The sequence below is a fragment of the Castor canadensis genome, chromosome 6, assembly GCF_047511655.1.
Source record: "Castor canadensis chromosome 6, mCasCan1.hap1v2, whole genome shotgun sequence".
In the NCBI taxonomy this organism is placed as follows: Eukaryota; Metazoa; Chordata; class Mammalia; order Rodentia; family Castoridae; genus Castor; species Castor canadensis.
Genome location: NC_133391.1, coordinates 8,897,792 through 8,912,712, shown reverse-complemented (window position 1 = coordinate 8,912,712; position 14,921 = coordinate 8,897,792). Strand labels below are relative to the sequence as shown.

At 40.0% G+C, this 14,921-nt stretch overlaps 1 pseudogene; it reads right to left on the bottom strand.

Annotated features, from left to right (window-relative positions):
- Positions 1-567: 567 nt before the first annotated feature.
- LOC141424255 (vomeronasal type-2 receptor 116-like) overlaps positions 568-14,921 on the bottom strand; it is an 80,227-nt pseudogene continuing 65,873 nt past the window's right edge.

Sequence of the window (14,921 nt, the reverse complement as noted above, 5' to 3'; positions counted from 1 at the left end):
AACTTCTTTTGCTCCCATTTTGCATATGTGGAAACTGAGGCTCAGAAATGCTTGGTGCCTTGGTCAAGGTCGCAGAGCCAGCTAATAGCTCATGTTTCTTCACCCTAGTCCCTCCCTCATGTCCTAGGGTCTCCCTGCTCAAGCTCTGGGCTTGTGGCAAGTGTTCCCCAGTGTCGCCTCTCAGCAATCCCAGGAACCTCTATGAGGTGTATCTGTCGAGCTCAGGGCTCCAGGCTGAATGGAGGACAAGAACAGAGGAGGTGTGGGTCTGCTCTCTAAGTTGGGGCTGCTCTTTTTGCTCTGGGTTTGCTAGTTGAGAGGAAGAATTTGAGCATGGCCTTCCTGCCCATGCTACAGGTGACTGATCAAGGAGGAAGGGCTTGGCTTGGAGCTGCCAGCAGGGGAGCCACACCTGCTCTGAATTCCAGGGCCAGAGGGAGAGCACCCAAGCATCATAATTTGTGGACTATGAGCGCCATCTGCTAGTCACCTCTGGAATTACTCCTACTTGGTTACAAAAAGTCTGGTCAGAAGTCCCAGAGCCTTCCTCCCCCTGCACTCTGCCTTTCACATCCGGGGCTTGGGGCCTGAGTCCTTGGCAGGATGGGGAAAACCTCCTCTTCTCAGTCCCAGAAGAGCGATGAGGAGAAAGTGGTCACTCTTCTGGGGTGAGATCTTGAGGACAGTACCTGGAGCAGTGGGCCAGGTGGTAGGCCTCCACCCTCCCCATAGCTGACCTGAGTCTGCCTCTCTCCTCACACCCGTCAGCCCCTTTAGGAGGATGAAGGCCACCTGATTCTCTTCCCCTGGCCACCTATCACTCTGCCAGGGGTCTCCCTTCCTTGTCAGTCCCTGGCCTATGGGTGGAGGATCTGGAGGCCACACCTGGCCTCTTTGTCCAGTAAAAGCCCTGCCCTTGACAGTTCTGGCTGTCAAGCCTGACAGGGAGGGGGACAGGGAGCCTTCTCTGGGGACCCAGGCATTAGGGTGGAAGTCCTGGTTCCTGGGCTGCAGTGTGCTCTGAGGCGCTGGCACGTCATTGTTGATGCCTGAGGGAAGCTCGGCAGTCTCCAACAGTAGGATCTAGCCTAGAAAGACCCCTGCCCCACTTTGTGGGATTGCTCCCTCCGTGCCCCCTCCTTCCCTGTTAGGAGCCCCAGGCCCTCAAGCACAAGCAGGACCCCATCCCACAATTTTTCCTGGCTCTGTGCCTCCTTCTGTGGCTCGTCACAGTGACCAAGTGAAAGACAAGCTCACCCATCACTGGCAGCTCCCTAAGGGAGGGATGATGTGGTGTATGACCTGTTCCCCTCACTGTCTGGCTTGAGGCCCAAAGTTCTTGGTTAGGGCATAATTATGGGTGGCGGGAAGGAGAGGTGTAAGGGTGCAGGAAGGAGTGTGGATGTTAATGGCCCATAACAGGGTAGGGTCATTAAGACACTGTCGAGAGAAACAAAAGGTGGCCATGGCTCCTCAGCCTGGAGCACAGGCCTGCATCTCCCCTTGATAGCAAAGACTGATTCTGGGTCCTAGGAGACAGGCCTTGATTCAGTAGTGATTCCCTGCTGTTCTGAAGAAAGCCTGCAGGTGGCGCAACATACCTGGTTGGGCGCAGAATTGTGGCTCCTGGAAGACTTTGAGGGGAGTTTGTGCGGGATTTGGGCAGAAGGTACCTGAGGCTGGTTACTCCCACTGGCAGGGGCGACCACAGGGGCAAACAGCTGCCCTGGTGTTCAGGCCTGAGCCCAGCTGAGGTTTCCTGGGTGTGCAACACAGGGTCCCTCAGAGTAGCTCTCTCACCAGCTCAGCAAGTGGTGCTCCCACTCCTCACCTAGCTTCTCTGTGGTCCTCTTCTTTTCCATCCTTCTCTGAGCCCCCAACAGGCAGGGCCCCTATGGCCACATCACTCAGGAAGTGGAAGCAGAGGCTCAGAGATAGTCCAATGTCATCCAGTAAGCAGGTGGTGGAGCAAAGCTCAGACAGTGCCTTCTCCACTGGAACTTATATTGTCCATCCACAGCTTAGACCCAGCCCTGGCAGAATTCCACCAAGTTGCTGAAAAGGGGAGCAGCTTGCTCAGCTCACTGGTGCCTTGGGGGAGACTCAAGTCTCCTGACACCCCAGCATCCCAGTGAAGAGGGGAGGGTTCCTATTTTTGCCCCCACTGCTGTGTGTCCACTGTGAAGCAGAATGAGCACCACGAAGATTGGGGCACTAGAGTGGTGGAGTGGTTATGGAGGTGACAGCTGGCAGCCATTTCTATGGCGACTTGTGATGGGTGACTCAGGGCAGTTGGGTGCTGATGGTGTAAAGTGAACATCAGGACCTGCAGCCACCCCACCACCACCAGGGGTAGACAGCTGTTCCCCATTTCTACCTGTCTGCTGGATGCAGTAGGATTACCATTTATTAAATGAACGCATGGGAGAGGGACTGGTTTGGGGTCACAGGTAACAAGGCCACTTGGGATGGAATGAACTGTGGCATCTTAGGGTACCTCCTGATGTTCTAACAGGGGTAGTCCCAGGCACTGAGGTGAAGCCATATAGAAGGACACAAATATATGGGGGAATGTGGAGTTTGGGGGAGGGACACAAGGAAGGGAGATCAGCCCCAACAACAAGCTTCCCCACACGTGACTCCAAGCTCCCACATGTGTGACTCCAAGCTTCCACACATGTGAATGATGCTGCAATAAACATGAGGGCAAAAGTGTCTTTTTTATATCTTGCTCTCCATTAGTTGAAAGCATTAAAATGTCTCCCCCACTATGAATTTTCAAACGCTTATTATAGATTGTTCAGTAGAAGCATACAAACAGTATGGGAAAGACTCAGTAATTCTAACAGACACAGAGTTAGGAGGAATGAGTTCACATTCGTTGAAAGCACTTTGAGGATGGGGCATCGTTCCCTTAGTATGAACAGATTCTGCATTTTTGCCACTTATTCCAAATTGCTTATTATTGGACAAAAAGCAGTGTTGCAAGAAAACATGTAAAAGAAGTTCCAAATGCCTTAGTGATATGTTGAGAAGGTGGCACTTCCTTCCATTCATAGATAGCACTGCTTTTTTTCCCCTTTATTGTTGTGCTGGCTGGGGGATATTGTGGCATCTGCAAATGTTCTTACAGTGTATCAACTATATCACACTTGAATTCACCCCTTCCACCGCTACTCTTTATCCCCCTTCTCCCCGATTCATGGAACAGTTTCAACAGGTATCATTTTTCCATTTACATGCCTGTGTACACATTTTTGCACCATATTCACTCTCCTACCCCCTTTCCCCACCATCTGCCCCCTCTCACTGGTGCCAGCCCTCCTCCCTGGGCAGGACCTGTTCTGCCCTACTGGTCTCTGATTTTGCAGAAGAGTAAAGAGAAAAAAGAAAAAAAACAGCAGGACCTTTGGTAGTTTGAGACAGAGAATTCCCTTGTGATATTTCAATGTATATATGTATTACAACCTCAATTGGTTCATCTCCTCTATTTTTCTTCATTCTACCTTAGTCCCTGTCTTATGGTGGCTTCATCTGATTTAAGAATTCTATATTCATTCTTCTATAGAAACTATATCACCCATATTCAAGTGCTTAGTTTCCTTCTTTTACCCTACCCTTCCTATGTGTGACTTCCCCTTAGCGTGTCCAGTGTTTCAGCATATTGCTGAAACAATATTATATCTATATTATATTATATCTATATTCTACATATGTGAGAGAACACGTGACTTTTGGCCTTCTCAGTCTGGCTAATTTCACTTAAGATGCTGTTCTCCAGTTCCATCCGTTTACCCTCATATGACAAAATTTCATTCTTGTTTGTGGCTGAGTAAAATTCTGTTGTGTGTAAATAACACATTTCCTTAATGCATTCGTCAGTAGTGAGGCATCTTGGCTGTTTCCACAACTTGGCTATTGTGAATAGCACTGCAATAAACATGTGTGTGCAGGTGCCTCTGGAGTAACCTGAGTCCCATTCCTTTGGGTATTTTCCCAGGAGTGGGATTGCTGGATTATACGGCAGGTCTATGTTTAGATTTCTAAGAAGCTTCCATATTGTTTTCCAGAGCGGTTGCACCAGCTTGCATTCCCACCAGCAGTGTAAGAGGGTTCCTTTTTCCCCACATCCTCACCAACACCTGTTGGTGGTGGTGTTTTTGATGATGGGTATTCTAACAGGGGTGAGGTGGAATCTTAGTGTGGTTTTGATTTACATTTCTTTATGGCTAGAGATGGTGAGCATTTTTTTCATGGGTTTTTTTTTTTGCCATTTGAATTTCTTCTTTTGAGAAGAAATTTGCCCATTTCTTTATGGGTTCATTGATTTTAGGGTTGTTTAGTTTCTTAAATTCCCTGTATATTCTGGTTATTAGTGCTTTGTCTGATGTATAGCTGGCAAATATTTTCTCCCACTCTGTGAGTGGTCTCTTCAGTTTAGAGACCATGTATTCTGTTGTGCAGAAGATTTTTAATTTTATGTAGTACCATTTGTCCATGCTTTATCTTAGTTGCTAAGCTGCTGGAGTTCTATTGAGGAAGTCCTTGTCTATACCTATTACTTCCAGGGTGTTTCCTGCTTTTTCCTGTACTAACATCAGAGTTTAGGTTCTAATATTAAGGTCCTTGATCCATTTTGAGTTGATACCAGCATAGGGTGATAAACATGGATCTAGTTTCAGTTTTTTGCAGATGGATAACCACTTTTCCCAACAACATTTGTTGAAGAAGGTGTCTTTTCTACATCGTATATTTTTGGTGCCTGTGTCAAAAATAAGGTGAGCATAGATGTATGGATTCATATCCGGGTCCTCTATTCTGTTCCACTGGTCTTCATGTCTGTTTTTGTGCCAGTACTATGCTGTTTTTATTGCTATTTCTTTGTAATATAGTATGAAGTCTGGTATTGTGATACCTCCAGCATTGCTCTGTTTACTGAGTATTGCCCTGGCTATTTGTGATCTCTTGTGTTTCCAAATGAATTTTAGGGTAGATTTTTTAATCTCTGTAATGAAAGTCATTGAGATTTTGATGGGAATTGCATTAAACATGTAGATTACTTTTGGTAGTACAGCCATTTTTACTATGTGGATTCTAACAGTCCATGACCTTGGGAGATCTTTGACCTTCTGTAGTCTTCCTCGATCTCTTTCTTCAGGGATTTGTAGTTCTCCTTGTAGAGGTTGTTCACATCCTTTGTTATGTTTACTCCTAGGTATTTGATTTTTTTTGAGGCTATTGTCAATGGATTTGTTTTCATATATTCTTTCTCAGTTTTTTCATTATTGGTGTATAGGACAGCTAATGATTTTTGTAAGTTGATTTTGTATCCTGCCACCTTGCTGTAGCTGTTTATAGTGTTTAGGAGTTTTTGGGTAAAGTTTTTTGTGTCTTTAAGATACAGGATCATATCTGCAAATAGGTCTTCTTGCCTAATTGCTCTGGTTAGGAATTCCAGTACTATATTGAATAGGAGTGGGGATAGTGGGCAGCCTTGTCTCCTTCCTGGTTTTAGGGGAAATGGTTTTAGTTTTTCACCATTAAGTGTGATGTTGGCTATAGGTTTGTCATATATAGCCTTTGCAATGTTGAGGTACATTCCTTCTATTCCTAGTTTTCTTAGAGCTTTTATCATGAACCGGTGTTGGATCTTGTTGATGGCTTTTTCTGCATGTATTGAGAGGATCAATTGGTTTTTGTCTTTGCTGTATTCCATTTATAGATTTGCATATGTTGAACCACCTCTGCATCCATGGGATGAGCCAACTTGGTCATGATTAATGATCTTTCTGATGTGTTGTTGGATTCAGTTTGCCATTATTTTATTGAGGATTTTTGCATTGATGTTCATTAAGGAGATTGGCCTATAGTTCTCCTCTTTGGAGGTGTCTTTGTGTGATTTTGGGTTGAGAGTAATATTGGCTTCATAAAATGAGTTAGGCACTGTTACTTCCCTTTCTATTTCATGGAACAGTTTAAGAAGGGTTGGTATTCGTTCTTCCTCAAAGGTCTGATAGAATTCAGCAAAGAATCCATCAGGTCCTGGACTTTTCTTTTTGCAAGACTATTTATTGCTGCTTCAATTTTATTTTGTGTTATAGATCTATTCAGGTAATTAATGTCCATTTTATTCAATTTTGGATGATCATAAGTATCTAGAAATCTATCCATTTCTTGAAGATTTTCAAATTTATTAAAATATATGTTCTTAAAGTGGTTTCTGGTGGTTACCTTGTTGTTTGTTGTTATCTCATTTTTCCATTTCTGATTTTACTGATTTGGGTTTTTTCTCTCCTCATTTTTCTCAGGTTTGCCTGGGGCCTGTCAATCTTATTTCATTTTTTCAAAGAACCAACTTTTTGTGTCATTGATTCTTTGTGGTTTTTTTTGTTTCTATATCATTGATTTCAGCCCTTATTTTAATTTTTTCTCTACTTCTGCTTGTTTTGGGATTTGCTTGTTCTTGTTTTTCTAGGAGTTTGAGATGTAGCATTAGGTTATTGATTTGATATATTTCTGTCCTTTTGATATATGCACTCATGACTATAAACTTTCCACTGAGGACTGCCTTTCTTGTGTCCCATAGGCTCTGATAGATCATGTTTTCATTTTCATTAACTTCCAGGAACCTCTCAATTTCCTCTTTTATTTCATCAATGACCCACTGATTGTTGAGCAATGTGTTGTTCAGCTTCCAGATGTTTGCATGCTTTTACTTTTGCTTTTGTTGTTGATTTCTAGTTTTAATGCATTATGATCAGATAGAATGCATGGTATTATTTCTGGTTTCTTATATCTGCTGAAGTTTGCTTTGTATCATAAGATATGATCAATTTTGGAGAATGTCCCATGGGCTGCTGAGAAGAATGTATATTGTGCAGAAGTTGGATGAAATATTTTGTAGACCATAGCTAGGTCCGTTTGATCTATGGTGTGATTTAGATCTAGATTTCTTTATTGATTTTTTTGTTTTGGTGACCTATCTATTGGTGATAGTGTGGTACTAAATTCTCCGACCACCACTGTGTTGGTGTTTATATATGTTTTAGGTCCGTCAGAGTATGTTTGATGAAATTGGATGCATTGATGTTGGGTGCATATAGGTTGATAATTGTTATTTTCTTTTGGTGTATTTGTATGGAATGTCCTTCTTTATCTCATTTGATTAATGTTAGCTTGAAGTCTACTTTGTCTGAGATAAGTGTTGCTGCTCCTGCCTGTTTTTGGGGGCTATTGGCTTGGTAAATCTTCTTCCAGCTTTTCACCTTAAGCCAGTGCTTCTTTCTGTTGATGAGATGGGTCTCCTGTAAGCAACACATTGCTGGTTTGGTACTGCCTGTCCTCCCATGGTTTTGTTTGCTTTCATTTTTTGTGTGCAGATGTTTGAAACTTTTGTATTGGTGGCTTGGTGGTCATATATTGTTTTAGTTTCTGCTTATCATGGAAGACTTTTATTGTTCCACCTATTCTAAATGATAGCTTTGTGGGTATCATATCCTAGGCTTGAAGTATCTTCATTCAATTCCTGGAATACCTCAGTCCATGCTCATTGCTTTTAAGGTTTCCATTGAGAAATCTCCTGTGATTTTGATAGGTTCACCTTTGTATGTTATTTGTTTTTTCAATTACAGCCTTCAATATTCTTTCTCTATTCTCTGTGCTTGTTGTTTTAATGATAATATGTCATGGGGTACTTCTATTTTGGTCAAGTCTGTTCAGTATCCTGGAGACTTCCTGTACCTCATTGGGCATAGTTTTCTCTAGATTTGGGAAATTTTCTGTTATTATTTTGTTGACTATATTACGAATTACTTTTGCTTGTACCTCTTCTCCTTCTTCAATGCCCATGATTCTCAGATTTGGTCTTTTGATGGAGTCGTGAGTTCTTGCATATTCCTTTCACAGGTCTTGAGTTATTTGAGTAATACCTCTTCAGTTTTTCCTTAATTTCCATTTCATCTTCAAGTTCTGAGATTGTCTTCTGCTTATTCTATTCTTCTGGAATTGCCTTCCATTTTGTTTTGTATTTCTGCTTAATTTTTTTCTGAGCTTTTCCTTATCATGGATCACATACTCTAATATTGTCTATTTTATTCCTTAACTCATTTATCTCTCTATTTATGGTATCCTCTGTTTCACTTTGGTACTTATTTAGGGCTCCTATGTGTTCATTTATTTGTTTTTGTGTCTTCTTTATTTTTTTTATCTTGGAATTTTTTGAGTGCCTCCTGTTGTTTTGGTTGACCATATCTAGTAACATCTTCATGAAATTCTCAGTGATTTCTTACAGGATTTTTTCTTTCAGGGTGTTCTTGTGGGCTTCATTGGGTTATTTGTGATAGTCTATCTTTGTGTTGTTGGAGTCTTGAACTGGGTATCTGTTTTCTTCATTTCCATCTGAATCCTGTACTAATTTATTTTATGGGGGAGAATGGTTTCCATCCTTTTTTCATCTTCCCATCATTCCACACTGTCTGCTTCCTTCCTGTAGTTGCCATCTTGGATTCTACCCTGTTATTGGATCTTGAGCGAGTTTTTGGGCTGAATTTTATACCATGTGCTCACCTGGGTTTCAAACTTGCTGGTGATAGGTACATTTGGGACTTCTTAACCTCCGTAACTATTAATTTTGTGTGTGTGTGTGTGTGTGTGTGTGTGTGTGAATGCACACTCTGTTGACTCCATGTCCCAAGTGCAAATTGGGTTAAGGGTCCTGGTTTTGACACCAGAAGCCAAGTTTTTAGCTACAAAACTAGTCTCCTGTGTACATTCAGTAGAAGTATTCACAAAATTTTGGGAGACTGGATATGACTTGATTGTTGTGTATTTTATCATCACTGTACTGGGGGATGTGGCTCAGGAGTCATACATTCAACTACAGTGCTCAAGACACTAGGACCAGCTCCCAGCTCCACACTGGGAAAGAAAGATTTTCTACAGAGGTAGTCACACATGACAATATTACCCATGGGAAAATAGCAAACTCTAATCAAGAAGAATCATGGCCACTGCTCCAGTATCCCTAGAGGAAGGTAGGAATTCAGGCTTCTCAGTGGCCAATTTCCAGGTGAGCTAACCTTCCAAACCAGGGGGTCCTTACTGCATTTCCCTTTCAGACAACCATATTTCTCATTGCTCAGTACAGGCCTCTATGCTGTGTTCACAGAACTAATTGACATTTTACATCCAGCTAATAACAATTTATTGAATGTGACAGTGTTTCATTAAGCAAAAACTCTGTGGTTGCCACTTTGATTTCTACTTGAAGCATTTTCCTTTTAGAGGCAGAATGTGCCTGTTTTCCTCACTATGCAGAGAGGTACTAATAATAAGAGAATGGAAGACTAGGCCAGCCCAGGCACAAAGCAATACTGTATCTCAAAAATTACAAATGCAAAAAGGGATAGTGGTGTGGTTCACTTCATAGAATGATTGCCTGGAAAACACCAGGCATGGAATTTTCCACTATCGCCAAAAAATCAAAGAAATATATCAAGGAAATGCAAAACACAGGTCATTGAATTTCATATATTCTAAAATTTGAGAAAAATAAATATAAATACCAAAATGCAGAAAACATCATTGTGGAGATTAGAAGTAGAAGCCAGTAATATTTGCAGGGTTGACTTCAGAATCAATGAGACAAAATGAATAACAAAATCACAATTCAATCAAATGTTGAAAATGAGAGAAATGCAAAGTATGGAAATTCTAACCCTGTTAGATGATGTAGCATGGGTTTTCAGTACACTGAAGTAAAGCACATGTTTTAACATCGTATCTAACTGCTAGAATGGTGTAACTTCATTATTTGATTTTTTGTTTAGGATACACATAAGTCTAACCTTCAGAAGCCTCATTGTATATAGAATGGGTTTTATCCCTAAAGCCATACAGAATGTTCCTCTCTGGCCTTAAAAAATTAATGTAGCATTTGGGAGCAAAGATGAAACCTAGGATTCCTGCACTGGAGGCCAAGATGGAGAAGACCTCCACAGCCACCATGACCTTCCCCTTGGTGCTATGGTAGAGAGGGAGGAAGGTGATCCAGACACTACAGAACACCAGCATGCTGAACGTCAGGAAATTGGCTTCATTGAATGTGTCAGGAAGGTTCTTGCCAGAAAAGCCACTCTGAAGCTCCCCAAGGCCAGGAAAATTAGGTATCCCAAGATGCAGTAAAAGGCCACAGCTGATCCCTTGTTACACACAATGATGATGTGGCCATGTTCCCAGTTTTTGTCTCTGTCAATGAAGGGTGGAGAGGTTCCAAGCCAGATTCCACAGGCAGTCAGTTGGATCAGTGTGCAGATGGGAATAAGGTAGTTAGGTGTCCTTGATACCAACAGCCCCTTAATCCTTTTCCCTGGGGACATGATATTAAAAGCCAGAATCACAGTGAGAGTTTTGGCCATGGCAGTAGAAGTAACCACTGTGAACACAATTCCAAATGTGTCTGCTGGAGGATGCAGGTGGCCATGCTAGGACGGCCAATGAAGAGCAAGGAACAGAGAAAACAGAAGGTGAGGGAGATGAGCAGGATGTATGTGAGAGCCTTGTTATTGGCCTTGACAATGGGAGTGTCTCGGTGTTTCATGAAGACCCCAAGAACTGCAGCTGTGAGTACAGAGAAGATCACAGCAATGCAGGCCAGAGCCAAACCCAAGGGATCTTCATAGCCCAGAAAGGTCACAGATTTTTGGATGCAGTGGTTTTTGTCTCAGTTGGCATTCTGATGATCTGCACACTTCACACACTGATCCATGCCTGGCGAGGAGTGCAGGTTACCATTAGTCAAGGTTCAGTTTTCAAACTTCCCCAACAGCACAATGGTAAACTTTTCCTCTTTTGTTGCTTTAGATAAAAATGAATTCTACACAGCAAATATTTCCAATCAAACACTTCCCATTTTTGTTATTGTAACGCAAAGTTACTTTAACTTCCTTGACTTATCTGACATATTCATGACACCATTTTCTAATTCTCAAAAAACACTCAAGTTATGCCACTTCAACAAATTAAACCTCTATAAACTACACCCAGTTTTATTCACCAAAGCCTCAAAATTTATTTAGAATTATATTCCCTTTTATTATGACATACATAATTGATAAATTCCAGGAAATAGAGGTGATCAATGACACTGTTTAACTGGGTGAAGAAGTCTCCACATCCTGCAACTCATTGTAACTTTCACCACATGCTTATTGTAGTTTAGAGTACACTTCCACTGAATCAATACATTTGTTTGTAGGATTCGAGTATGAGTTTGTCTTTCATAATCATATTTAATCCTGCACTAACTCCAGTCTATTTGTTATTTTTCTACATTTGTCTTGTTAATGTCAAGGTTCTTTCAAAACAATAATGGTATTTATCCTTCGGTTGTATATACAGTAAGACATACTAAATGTCATTATTTAAAAAATTCACTTATACCTTATAACTGCTTTGCAGAATATAATACATTCATATACATGAACCTCATATTCCATCATAAGTAAATTCAATGATTAATTTCACAATTTACTTCAATTTTATAGAAAACAATACCATATGATCATATTCATGTTATGTGTTCTGTTCCTGAAAAATATCTTTATGCTTGGTGCATGGTACCAAAACTTCAATCCAAGCTACTCAGGAGGTAAAGATAGGGCGGATGGCATTTCAAGGCCAGCCTGGGGAAAAACTCAGATTCCATGTCAACAAATAAGATTGAAGTGGTGTTGGTACCTGTGTTCCCAGCTTTGTGGGCTGCTGTTTAGGCCCATCACAGTGCAAGGTAAAAAGCGTGTATCTATCTACAAATTAACTGAAGCAAAAAAGGACTGGGAGCATGGTTCAAATGGTAGAACATTTGCCTAGCAAGACCAAGGTTTCCAGTTTAGACCCTGGAACCATTAATCAATCAATTAATCCACAAATAAATCAATGAATAAATAATGTGTTCATTTCTTTTACTGATCTCAGCACAATGTGTAATGGAAATTGTTATATTGAACATTTTGTCTCATTTATTTTCAACATTGGACCCCAAAATGTGAAGCTGTATTTAGGATTTTATAAATACCTTTTATGGGATTAAGAGAATTGACACCTGCTTATTTAGTAAGACCTGTTCTATTACTATTCATTTTAAGATACAAATGGGTGTGGAATTTAATTATACATTTTTCTAGAGTTGGTGATATTATTATATCTGTTTGAAGAAACTAGTTTAAATCAAAACTAGTTGAGATATAATTGAATTCTATTGCATATACCAAGTCTGGTCATTTGAAGTTCCCTTAAAATACCTTGAACAGGAAATATGAATTTAGTTCAAAAAGGAAAATGTCCAATATACTTCTTCTTTTCTATATTCTCACACATGGGGAACCAAGTTTAGCTCTTCTCATAAGATAAATTTTATTGCCCCATTCTTCTTATTCTCTGAAGGAGTTTAAGAAAATTAGCATTTTTAAATTCTTGAAATTTTAATAAATTTCACCAGTGATGTTCATGACAATCATAAAAATAGTCATAGATGATTCAGTTATGGTTTATACTTATTACATATATTCAACCGTGCAGGTTTCTATGTGGTGCTGGGGATTGAACACAGGGCACCAAGTACCCCATGCATTGGCTCTATCCCTGTGATACACTCTAACCCTTGAGATTTTCAATTCCCCCTTGTGACAGTTTTTAAGTTCAGTGACTGAGATTTGTGATTTTTATTTATATTTAAAAATGTGTCAGTGAAGTTCTTATTCTTTTTTTATGATTGTTTTTCCAGTCAAAGGGGTTGAACTAAGGGCTTTCTGCTTAATATCCATGTGAACTTGAGCCATTCCCTCTGTGCCCATTTCTTTTTTAGTTTGTTTTTCAGATTGGGTACCATGCTAACTTTGCATGGGCTGGCCTCAGACCGTCATCATCTTACATCTGCCATCTGAGTAACTGTGATTACAGGTACGCAACAACATATCCACCCATGATGATGACATAATTCTGCAGAATTTCACAAGTATGTCCTGTTACAAATTTACAATTTCTTGGTGAACATTCTTATTAAGGATTTTTTTATAAATCATATTTATTTATATTAGAATATACCTTAACTTTGAGTTTCCTTTATTATGTTAACTCATTAAATATATCTTCTTGTATTTGTTCCCTTGTTTCTTTGTCTTTAGGTTGCTTTTCCTTTTCTAGATTGTTATATGTGCTTGTTATATACAATGTCTGGCATTGCTAATTAGATGCCTGAGTATTTATTCCAATTACAATTATTCCATTAATAATATTTTCATATTTTTATAATCTTTGTTTAAATTGTTCTTTAAACTGTGGTATGTGTAAAGAAGTATTTGCTAATGTATAAGCTTGAAGATAGTGGCATTTTTTTATAGTGAACTTTTTCTCAGCAGAGTGAATCTACATTAAACCCCATGGTCATAAAGAATGAAAAATGCAAATTAATTGCATCTGCACTGTGTTGTCAATCTCAATATATTTAAAAGTGAAATTGAAATCATGCAAGTATGCTGCTTAACTAAGCTGCATATGAATCATAAAGGAAATGAAAACCTTAAAACATGCTAGAAGTGTTTGCAGCATGTAGTATTTAACATAAATCTGGACATTGTAAATGTAATAAGATAACTGTGGCATCCTGAAATGTTCCCTATTCATTTGTATCTCTATTCTACATCAGTCCATCCAACTTCCTCTGGGTTTCTGCCAGATGGAACCATTTTCAGGTTTTGTGATTATTACAAAAATTCATAGCATAAAAATCTAGTTGACATTTCCCCCACTCATCTAACATAATATTAGTGTGCATGTATCTCTGTACAAGTTTATGACACTTTTGCAGTAGGTCTTTGTGTATTCATTGTAGACCTATTACACAGGTTTGAGTTCATGTCATTATGAGTTGTATGTCTTTTTACATGTGGAATGTTGGTTTGTTTTCCTTGGAGGGGTTGAGGTAGAAACTGAGGGTTTTGTACTTGCAAAGCAAGCAGTCTACCACTTGGTCACAGCTCCAGTACATTTTCATCTGGTTGTTTTTGCTATGGGGTCTCACACTGTTTGCTTGGGCTTTTCTTGAACTGTAATCCTGTGATCTCAGCTTTCAAGAAGATAGGTGTATATGTGTGATCCACCAGCACCCAAGTCTGCCCTCTGAAGCTTTCAAAGAATTTCTTACAATATAGATAAACCTATCTCTTAAATCAAACAAAAATTTTCTGAATACTTGGTCTTTGTCAAGAATTTTGACAAGCACTCAGAAAATAAACATGTGCAAGAACCATGTATTCACTGTGAGGTACAAATAGGAAGATATTTTTCCATAACATTTCTCCCAAATTCCATGATAGAGATCAAACTTATGCAGAAAGGAGAGGTGCAAGGTGTTTTCTTGAGAAGGTAATGCATAAAATTAATATAGCAATGAATCAAATATGCAAATCATGGTATATGGGCTGTGTTGTTTCAAAGGCCAATGTGATCCTTTGTGTCATTTCATTTGCCAACTGGATGTAGGTAGACATTTCCTATGCATTCCACTTGTAGGGCTTTTCCCACTTCAAGGAATATTGGAAATTATTAAGGGCGGGTGGGAGATTCTCCATAAGTCACAGACTTACCTGTCCCATTAGAAATCTCATTCTCAGGGCAAGGGATGCAATCAAAACAACAGGGAGCCTTTCCCTCCTGAGGGGATTTCCTGAATCCAGGGCCACAACTCTCACTGAAAACAGAGTGAGGATTCTGAGGAAAATCAGATAGGCATTTCTGGTTGCACAGGCATTTCCATAGTATTTCAATAATTAGAGTATTTTGCTGAATTGGATCATTAAGAAATATTAATTTTCTCTACACAAGTCCTACAAATTCATTGCACATTATTAAATTCTGGCCAGGAT